Source organism: Crocuta crocuta, unplaced genomic scaffold (genome assembly GCF_008692635.1).
Source record: "Crocuta crocuta isolate KB4526 unplaced genomic scaffold, BGI_CrCroc_1.0 scaffold336, whole genome shotgun sequence".
Classification (NCBI taxonomy): Eukaryota; Metazoa; Chordata; class Mammalia; order Carnivora; family Hyaenidae; genus Crocuta; species Crocuta crocuta.
The window spans coordinates 239,115-249,023 of NW_027527943.1; the positions used below are offsets into that span (position 1 = coordinate 239,115).

The 9,909-nt window shown below is 44.7% G+C and overlaps 1 non-coding gene across 1 annotated transcript; it reads left to right on the top strand.

Annotated features, from left to right (window-relative positions):
* The first annotated feature begins 1,155 nt into the window (after positions 1–1,155).
* On the top strand, positions 1,156–1,227 carry TRNAA-CGC (transfer RNA alanine (anticodon CGC)). The gene has a single exon. It is a non-coding gene; the product is annotated as a tRNA-Ala (tRNA).
* The last annotated feature ends 8,682 nt before the right edge of the window (positions 1,228–9,909 follow it).

Consider the following 9,909-nt stretch of genomic DNA (forward strand, 5'->3'; position numbering starts at 1 on the left):
TTCCTTCCTTCCTTCCTTCCTTCCTTCCTTCCTTCCTTCCTCCTCCTCTTCTTTCTTTCTTTCTTTCTTTCTTTCTTTCTTTCTTTCTTTCTTTCTTTCTTTCTTTCTTTCTTTCTTTCTTTCTATCAGGGGTTTGTTTTCTCCTTGTTGAGTTTTAGGAGTTGTTTGTGTACTTTGGATGCCAGTCTGTTATCAAATGCGGGCCTTGTAGACGTGTCTCTGTCTACGGCTCGCGTAGGAAGCCCCCTCGTCAGTTACACTCTTTGTGGGTCCCTCGCCTTTGCTGCTGTCACCGCTTCCTCTGAACAGTCGCTCTTCTCTCCTGTGTAACCTCCAAGGTGAGAGGAAACCCTGGAGGGAGGCTGCCCCGGGGTCTGAGGCAGCTCAGGTGGGCTGTGCGGGGGGACCCCCACTCCGTCAGCCTTGCACAGGGGCCCGGGGAGGGGGCTCAGGTGGGCTGTGCGGGGGGACCCCCACTCCGTCAGCCTTGCACAGGGGCCCGGGGAGGGGGCTCAGGTGGGCTGTGCGGGCGCCCCCCCTTCTCTCAGCCTTGCACAGCGGGGTGGGGGGGCTCAGTGGGGCTGTGCGGGCGCCCCCCTTCTCTCAGCCTTGCACAGCGGGGTGGGGGGGCTCAGGTGGGCTGTGCGGGCGCCCCCCCTTCTCTCAGCCTTGCACAGCGGGGTGGGGGGGCTCAGGTGGGCTGTGCGGGCGCCCCCCTCCACGCAGCCCTGCAGGGGCTCAGCGGGACGCGAGCACACAGAAGCTGGCACGCGGATCAGGGACAGAGGGAAACGAGGAATCGTGGGCTTCTTCAACCTCAGAGTCTTCACGAAGTAAGGTTCACGCGCGTCCGCGGCCTCCGGGCTGGAGGACGTGGGCGGGATTTCCACCTCCGTCTGCCCGGACGGGTGTCTCTGCGAGCGGGCTCGGGCCGCAGCGGCAGCTCCCGGCGCATCCACCCTCCCACCCTTCCGGCGGCGAGGCACGTGGGTCGCAGGTTCCTGAAGCCCTTGGCCGGTGGAACGTTCTGGCAAGGTCCCCGAGGACCGCGCGTGCGCCGTGCGGGCGCCGGTGGGGCCGCGGGGACGGAGGTCAGGCGCCCGCAGCGCTGGGCGGGTCTGCGGATGCGGGTCTTCCCGGCGACCGCCCGCGCCCGGGGGTGTAGCTCAGCGGTAGAGCGCGTGCTTCGCATGTATGAGGCCCCGGGTTCGATCCCCGGCACCTCCAGGCTGGAGTTTTATTCCCATCTTTCCCTAGTTCAGCCTCTGACTTCGAATCAGCAGACGAAATACTTTAGCCCGTTCTTGTTCTTATTTTTGTTGTTACCATTCCCTTTAGGTCCAGCTGCTTCCCGTCTGCATATTTGTTTTTCTGACATTTCATTGACTACGCATATTAACTAATATTCCCTGCTTTCTGGAAACTCCTCTGGGGTGCAAAGCCAGAGGGGCAATCTCAAAAGTAAGTTCATTCTATGAAAGCGTCCAGGAAGAGGGAATACAGGTGCATATGACAGAATGATTTAGCTCGATTAAATGAGGTCTCATCCATTCCACTTTCCTCTGGAAAATAATCAATAAAAGCAAAATATCTTTTAGTAATTATTTGAGGGAAGGGGGGGGAGGATTGTCGAGGTGGGGATTGAGTGTCAGTATTCAGGGTCCACCCGAGGGCCATTAGGGGAATTTCTTCATGTGCTCTCCTCACCACTTCATTTCTCTGTGTTTTGGCTTTACCTAAGGATTTCTGCAGGAAATCTGGTCTTGGCTCAGTACAGGCCGCTCGGGAAGGCAGTGAGGTAAGAAATACCCCACGGAATCAGAAGAAACCATGACAGATTGGCTGGAAGCCGGGGAGGCCCGGTGGGGCTGCCTTCTGACATCTCATCAAATGGATTTTTAGGCGTCTGTGGTTTCCGACTGCACTTACATTCATTCCTTGATTCAACTCAGTGCTTTGAAGTATTGATAATATAATGACAACAGTTTACAGTTTCTGTTCACACTTAAAAATAAGGTAAACTGATACCATGTATTTATCTGCCTTTATTAAAAGGAAATCCAGTAGTTTACTTATTAAGCCTTTGTTGGGTGGCTTTCATGTATTACTGTGTGACTGTGCTAAATCAGCAGATACAGCTGAAAAGAGAGGGAGAGACCATTTATAAACCATATTTGCAACCCTATCATAATCACTGTAGTGGAGGCTTGTGGGAGACACACTGGGACACAGCAGAGGGCTGGATCAATTCTTCTTGAGGAGGTGGGTCAGGCAAAGCTTCACAAAAGAAGACACTGGTGATGAGTATTAAAGAATAAATGGGAGGTTCACAGAAGGAAATGAGGATCAGAGAGTTATTCTAGTCATAATTAACATCATGTGCATGGCAGGAAGACATGGCAGAAAACGTTGGGAGATTTAGGTAGTTACATGTGCCTGGATCACAGGAGTCAGTAGGGAACTGAGGGGGTTGTAGGACTGTATGGCTCAGCAAGATTTTGGACTCTATCAGTCAGTGTTCTTAGTTGCAAAAAGCAAACACTGCATATGGTTCCCTTAAGTAGAAAAGAATATCTACTTGGTCAGGTTTAGATCAATGCCAGTAGCCTTGAAAACAAGCATCTGACTCTAAAACAGTCAGATTCCCTGAATATAATAAAGGAGGGCACACACACACACACACACACACACACACACACACATCTCTAATGACCACGTCCCTGTGTATGGATGCCTTCCCCAAGGACCCAATGGGCAATGCAGAGACAATGAAGCATTGTAAACAAGACATTACAATCAGACTTTAATTTCACAAAGTTAATTCTGTAATGTGAAAATGCATTAGGCATGGAGGTGAGAGAAGATGAAAACAAGACTCATTCAGTAATTATTGCAAGAGTCCCGAGAGCCTGCGAGGGAACCTCCACTGAGGAGTGACCTTCAGGACATCAAGACTTGTGCTAAGACCATTCCTTAGGAACCCAGGAGCGAGAGAGTCAGGGGCTGGTGTGCTCCCAACACCTGGACAGTGGTTACAGCTGACTGTTTCAGAGATTGAGGTCCAGCAGTGGATCCATCCCTGGGATGAAGCTAAATTCGAACAGCCTTGCTTGTTTGAATCTTTTAATTTCTTAATTAATCATTCCTTCTCACCCATTTTTGTCACTTCCAATGGAATCTTTTGGACTGTGGGGAACAGTGAATTGACTTGGAAACCATTTGACCACTTAACCCCCTGTCTCTCATTCTTGCCATCCCCGTTCACCACTCAGGACATGAAGCCCCCAGTTCTCTACCCTGTTGGGTACCTTCTGGGATATACATACCCGCTGTCCTTCCATTTTGATGACTTAAACATGCAGCCTGTCTCCTCTGAATACTTTGGCTCCACTCATGTTTCCATGCTTAACAACCCATCTACCCAAACCTTCTGCTTTCACTTAGACTGACTCTCCCTAATGACATTGCTTCTTCAAGTGGATCCAGCACATTCTTCAACCTCAGAATCAGGAGATGGGTTGGGATCTTCCTGAGGCCACATTTCCAACTTCCAAACCATTACATTTCTATCTGCATTAAACAAACAAACAAACAAACAAACAAACAGCAACACTCTGGCCCTTGGGAGCTATGGTCTATCCATTACCTCACATTTCTCATCTAGAAGATTCTTTCTAGTTGAATGGAGACTGAGACGGGTGCCTTGCTTCTTCCACTGGGTCTTGGTGATGTCAGTGCCCATGTAGACAAGTCACCAGGACCTCAGCTTCTGGCTCCTTCCATCTGTTGTCCAAATAACCTTTACTTCAAATCTCTTTAGCCACTCACATCCATGGTCATTCTCTGCACCTGAGCATGAATCAAGATTATGCTAAAATATTAAGTCCAGGGACACCTGCTTGGTGCAGTTGGCTAAGCACCTGACTCTTGATTTTGGCTCAGGTCATGATCTCAGGTCCTGAGGTCGAGTCCTGTGTCAGTCTTCACACTGACCATGGAGCCTGCTTGAGATTCTCACTCTCTCTCAAAACAATAAATAAATATGTAAAAAAAAAATCAATAGGACTGTCCCAGCCAGTGTAAAAAAGTATATTAAGTCCATGCAGTATGTAGTGATTTTTAAGAACATGACCTCTGGAATCATAATGCTAAGGTTTAAATCCCAGCTGTCCTGCTACTGTGAGATCTGAGGCAGACGATTTAATTGATTTAAACCTGAGTTCTATCATCTGTAAAATGGGGTAAATAATGATGTCAACTCACAGGGCTGGGCAAATATTAAATTAGATCATATGTTTAAAGTACTTAGTGTGATAACCGACTCATGGAAAAAACTCAGTGAATATTAAACATATCTTTTTAAGGACTAAGTGAGTTAAAACTTGTAAAAGTACTTGTGATGATACCCTGGAGTAATATATGTGCTCAAGAAATGTTAACTGCTATTATTAACAGTACTAATATCTGTAGATGATTCTAAATGCACCTTCTTATTGGCTGCACAAAGACTTCTGCGTACAGCTGGAGAACACAATGCCACCAGGAAGGTTAGTGCCACTCTGAGAATTGAGCAGGTCATCACCGCCTGGTCCCCAAGGCTGGACCCAGAGTCTCCCCTGCGTCCCCACCCAGCATGAGGTCTGGGAAGCTTGGCTGCTGTTATGTCCCCCCCTCACCCTACTCAGAACAAAAACGAAGAGTCTAGATGATTGTGGCCCCGTCTTCTGCATGGTTCGGAGAGGCAGTTTGTTCTCTTCCTCCTCCTGTGTAGGAATTCAAGTTGGCGCCATCCTCAGAGAGGAGAGAGAGTAAGATCAATGGCATCATTATGACTTTTGTCCCTTTGGGTCCGAATAGGACCTTGGAGAGGTCAGTCCAAACTTTTGTCTTTAAGGCACAGAGAGACAGGTGACGCCTGTTTACCTTTGCTGGGACCCCCCTCCCTCTGTAGTTCCCTAATAAGATTTACAGTAGCTGCTTCAAAAACCCTTCAGTTGCTTAAAACAGCTAATCCTACTTTTGTGTCCCTTCTGCTAACTTTGCCTCCTACTTTAAACATAAAAATGCAATGAAATGAAGGCTCACATAACCTCCTTCACCAACTTGAAAAATGTGCAGATATGTGTAGCCATCCTTTTTAAATTGCTGTCTGCTAAAATGTAATATCCCTTGTCTCAGTGCTGCTCTAGCTTGAATGTCTACACAAAATCACCTGTGAATTGTGTTGAAATGAAAATTCCAAGGGCACCTGGGAGACTCAGTGGGTTAAGTCAGGTCATCATCTCGTGGTTTGTGGGTTCAAGCCCCACATCCGGCTCTGTGCTGATAGCTCAGAACCTGGAGCCTGCTTTGAATTCTGTGTCTCCCTCTCTCTGTGTCCCTCTCCTGCTCATTCTGTGTGTGTGTGTGTGTGTGTGTGTGTGTGTGTGTGTGTGTGTGTGTGCAGGGAATTTCCCCACACCAATAAGCAATGCTCTGTACATCAGCCGAGAGTCCTATCGTTCAGCTGAATTCTGACACGATCTAGCTGCAGATAGAATCAGATCCCATAGGTTAAGGGCTCCATCTGACAGAGAACTGCCTCCCCTCTCCCCTCCCCTGCTTCAGACACCAGTCACAAGTCCAGGACATCACCTGTACTTCTCACTGACTGCTTATAAATTGGAGGTTTCCATGACATGACCCTCCCTCCTTGGGCTTGGTTAATTTGCTAGAACAGCTCATTTTGCTCAGAGAAACAGTTCACTTGCTAGATTAAAAGGGTACAACTCAGAGCAGGTAGATGGAAGAGCTGCTTAGGGAAAGGGTACGGAGTTTCTCTGGCCTCCAAGTGTGCCACTTACACCTGGTCTCTACGCGATCACCAGCCCAAAAGCATTCTGGGTTCTCCAAATCCTCTTCGGGGTTTCTGTGCAGAGAAATCTACATACTTAGGCATGACTACCAGGCATGATTGATTAAATTGTTGTCCATTGGTAGTTGATTCAACCTCCAGCCCCTCTCCCCTCCTTGAAGGCCAGAGAGGCGGGGGTCGTCCTGGCACCCAGCCCCCAACCACAGGAGCTGTTCCTGTTAAATTAACGAAACACATCTTTGTTGCCCTAATGACCTAGGAAATTCTGTGGGTTTTAGGAGTTGTGTGCCAGCAACAGGGTGAAAACCAAATTTGGATTTCCTCTTATAAAGCACAATATCACAGACATACACACCCAGAAGTGGAATTGCTGGATCATATATAGCTCTGTTGTTAATTTTTGAGGAGCTCTATAATATTTCAGTGGTGGCTGCGCAAATGTAATTCCCAGCAACAGTGTAGATGGGTTCACTCTTCTCCACATCCTTGCCTACAGCTCTGACTTTTGGCGATAGCCATTAGAACAGGTGTGAGGTGATATCTCATTGTGGTATTCATTTGTGTTTCTCTGATGATGAGTGACGTTGAACATTTTTTCATGTACCTGTTAGCCATTTGTAGGTCTTCTTTGGCAAACATGTCTGTTCAGTTCCTCTGCTCATTTTTAAATTGGATTTTTCGATTTTGCTATTGAGTTGTATGAGTTCTTTATATATTTTGGCTATTAAACTCTTATTGGATAACTACTCAGATAAATGATTTGCAAATTTTTTTCTCATTTCGGTATGTGCCTTTTCGTTTTGTTAATGCTTTTTCTCTGCTGTGCAGAAGCTTTTTAGTTTGATGTAGCCCTGCTTCTGTATTTTTGTTTTTATTGTTTCTGCTTTTGCTGTCGAATCCAAAATAAATCATTGTTGAGACCAGTGTCAGGGAGCTTACCCTCTGTTTTCTTCTAGGAGTTTTATGGTTTGGGGTCTTAAGTTTAAGTCTTTAACCCATTTTTAGTTAATTTTTGTGTATAGAGTAAGATGGAGGTTCATCCAGGTTCATTCATGTTTTTTAAATGTTTGTTTATATTTTTTTTGAGAGAGAGACAGAATGCAAGTTGGGGAGGGGCAGAGAGAGAGGGAGACACAGAATCTGAAGCAAGCTCTGACAGCTCTGAGCTGTCAGCACAGAGCCTGACGTGGGGCTCAAACGCAGGAGCAATGAGATCATGACCTGAGCTGAAGTCCCACGTTTAACCAATTGAGCCCCCCAGGTCCCCTCCCAGTTTCATTCTTCTGCATGTGTCTGTCCAGCTTTCCCAGCACCATTGACTGGAGACTGCCCTTTCCCTATTGTATATTCTTGGCTCCTTTGTCATAAAGTCATTGGCCAGGGTTTATTTCTGAGTTTTTCGTTCCATTGATCTACGTGTCTGTTTTAATGACAATATCATACTGTTGATTACTACAGCCTGGTGATACAGTTTGAAATCAGGAAGTGTGAACCTTTCAGCTCTGTTTTTTCTCAGGATTGTTTTGGCTCTTCAGTTTCTTTTGTGGTTCCATACAAGTTTTACGATTTTTTCTTTTACTGTAAAAAATATCATTGGGATTTTGATAGAGATGTCATTAAATCTGTAAATTGCTTTTAACAACATTAATTCTTCTAATCATGTATGTGGACATATATCTTTCTGTTTTCTTAATGTCTTCTTCAATTACTTTCATCAACGTCTTATAGTTTTTAGTATACAGATCTTCACTTCCTTGGTTAAATTTATTCCTAGGTTTTATTATTTTTGATACTACTATAAATGGGATTGTTTTATTTTTTGTTAAAAAATTTTTTAAGTTTTATTTAAATTCCAGTTGGTTAACATACATTGTAATGTTAGCTTTAGGTGTACAATATAGTGATTCATTGATTCCATACATCATCCAGTGCTCATCATGACAAGTGTCCTCCTTAATCCCCATCACGTAGTTAACCCCTTCCTCCCCTCCCCTCTGCTGACCACCAGTGTGTTCCCTATAGTTAAGAGTCTGTTTCTTGGTTTGCCTCTCTCTCTTTTTTTCCCTTTGCTCATTTGTGTCTTACATTCCACATATGAGTGAAATCATATGGTATTTGTCTTTCTCTGACTGGCTTATTTAGCTTAGCCTACTACTCTCTAGCTCCATCCATGTTGTGTAAATGGCAAGATTTCATCCTTTTTATGACTGAATAGAATATTACTCAGTCATAAAAAGGATAACATTATATATATGACATATGTATATATAAACCCCATCTTCTTTAAAATGGGATTGTTTTATTAATTTCTCTCAGGTGGTTTGTTATTAGAAACACAGCTGATTTTTGTATATTGATTTTGTATACTGCAAGTTTACTGAATTTGTTTATTAGTTTTCTTAGATTTTGGTGGTCTTTAGGGTTTTCTATATATAGTATGTCTTCTGCAAATAGTGATAGTTTTACTTCCTCTTTTCCAATTTATATGCCTTTTATTTCTCTTATGTTTAGTTATTTAGAGAGAGAGTGTGTGAGCACAAGTTGGGGAGAGGGACAGAGAGAGAGAGAGAGAGAGAGAGAGAGAATCCCTAGCAGGCTCTACAGTGTCAGCATGGAGCCTGACATAAGGCTCCATTTAACGACAGTGAGATCATGACCTGGGCGGAAATCAAGAGTCAGACACTCAACTGACTGAGCCACCCAGGCACCCCCCTTGTATGCCTTTTATTGCTTTTTCTTGCCTCATTGCACTAGCTCAGACTTGCAGTGCCATGCTGAATAAAAGTCAAGAGTGTGTTTACTCCCTGTATTTACCATCTGTCATTCCCAACTTGGCAGCAGTTGCTGATTTTACAGCCTGTTTTACTTTTTACATGTTATTAGGATGGAGTGGTGACTTCCAAATTCCTTATATATGGAATCAGAGACTTGAAGTCTGTTTGCTAGTTTTTTATTTATGTTTTTGCCTCTGTGTCCATTAGTGAAATTGTCCTATAATTTTTCTTTCTTAAGTTTCCTCCTTTGAGTTTCAGTAGCAACATTATACTTACCTACTAAAATAATTTATAAAGCTTTTTTGTTTTCTGAAATATTTTGTATAGCAGAGGTTATCATTTATTTTAAGATTTCATATCACATGCCAATAAAATTATCTCAGATTAGAAAATATATTTTATGGAAATGTTGCTTAAACTCTTGACTCACTTTTTTAAATGGCTGTTTTTAAATCAGATTTTCTCTTAAGTTTTTAGATTGGCTTTGATAACTGATACATTTTTATACATTTTCCATTTCTCTGCTGGAATTGAGCGGACTGAAAGCAAATTTCATGATTTCTTCCATTTAAAATCTCCTAAGTGGCCACTGAAAATATTCTGTTTGTTCATTTATGCCAGCATCCATCTCTCTATCCATTCACTCATTCACTCTTTTAAAAGGATGAGTCAAATATTTACTGAGGCGGGTGCAGTACAGTTAGGGATAACATAGGGTCTGTCTTAAGTGACCTTCAGGAAGGTGGCCATGATCCTACCTCCGGATACACACCGTGGGGCAGCTCTCTCCCGCCTAAACCCCGCAACCTCACCAGATGAAGGGGGACTGAGGCCTCCTGCTAACGTCTTGAACTCAGACCTTCCAGACACAAAGCTCAGAGGGCAGCGTGCCCTGTAGACACCCCAGTCCAGCTTCATCAGACACCGGGGGCCAGAACACCGAGCCAAGGCGCCTGGAGTTCCTGACCTACAGGATCTGCGAGATAATTTAACCCGTTAAATTTTGGAGTATCGCTCAGCAATAGATGACTAATATTCACCCCAAGCCTTAAAAACATTTTCTCTTTAGTAAATAATCATTAGTTTTAAAAAAAATTCTGCTTCTTTCAAGATACCAGACTATTATCAGAAACCATGTTCCTTGAAAATCGAATCGCAAGGCTAAACTCGGACGCGCACCTGTCCTCTCGTATTTTTTATCCTGAGGAAGCTGGTCTTCCCGGGGACGGGCGGCGGGGGCCTCCGCGCGCGTCGGGGCCGCGGGGAGCAGCTCGCACAACC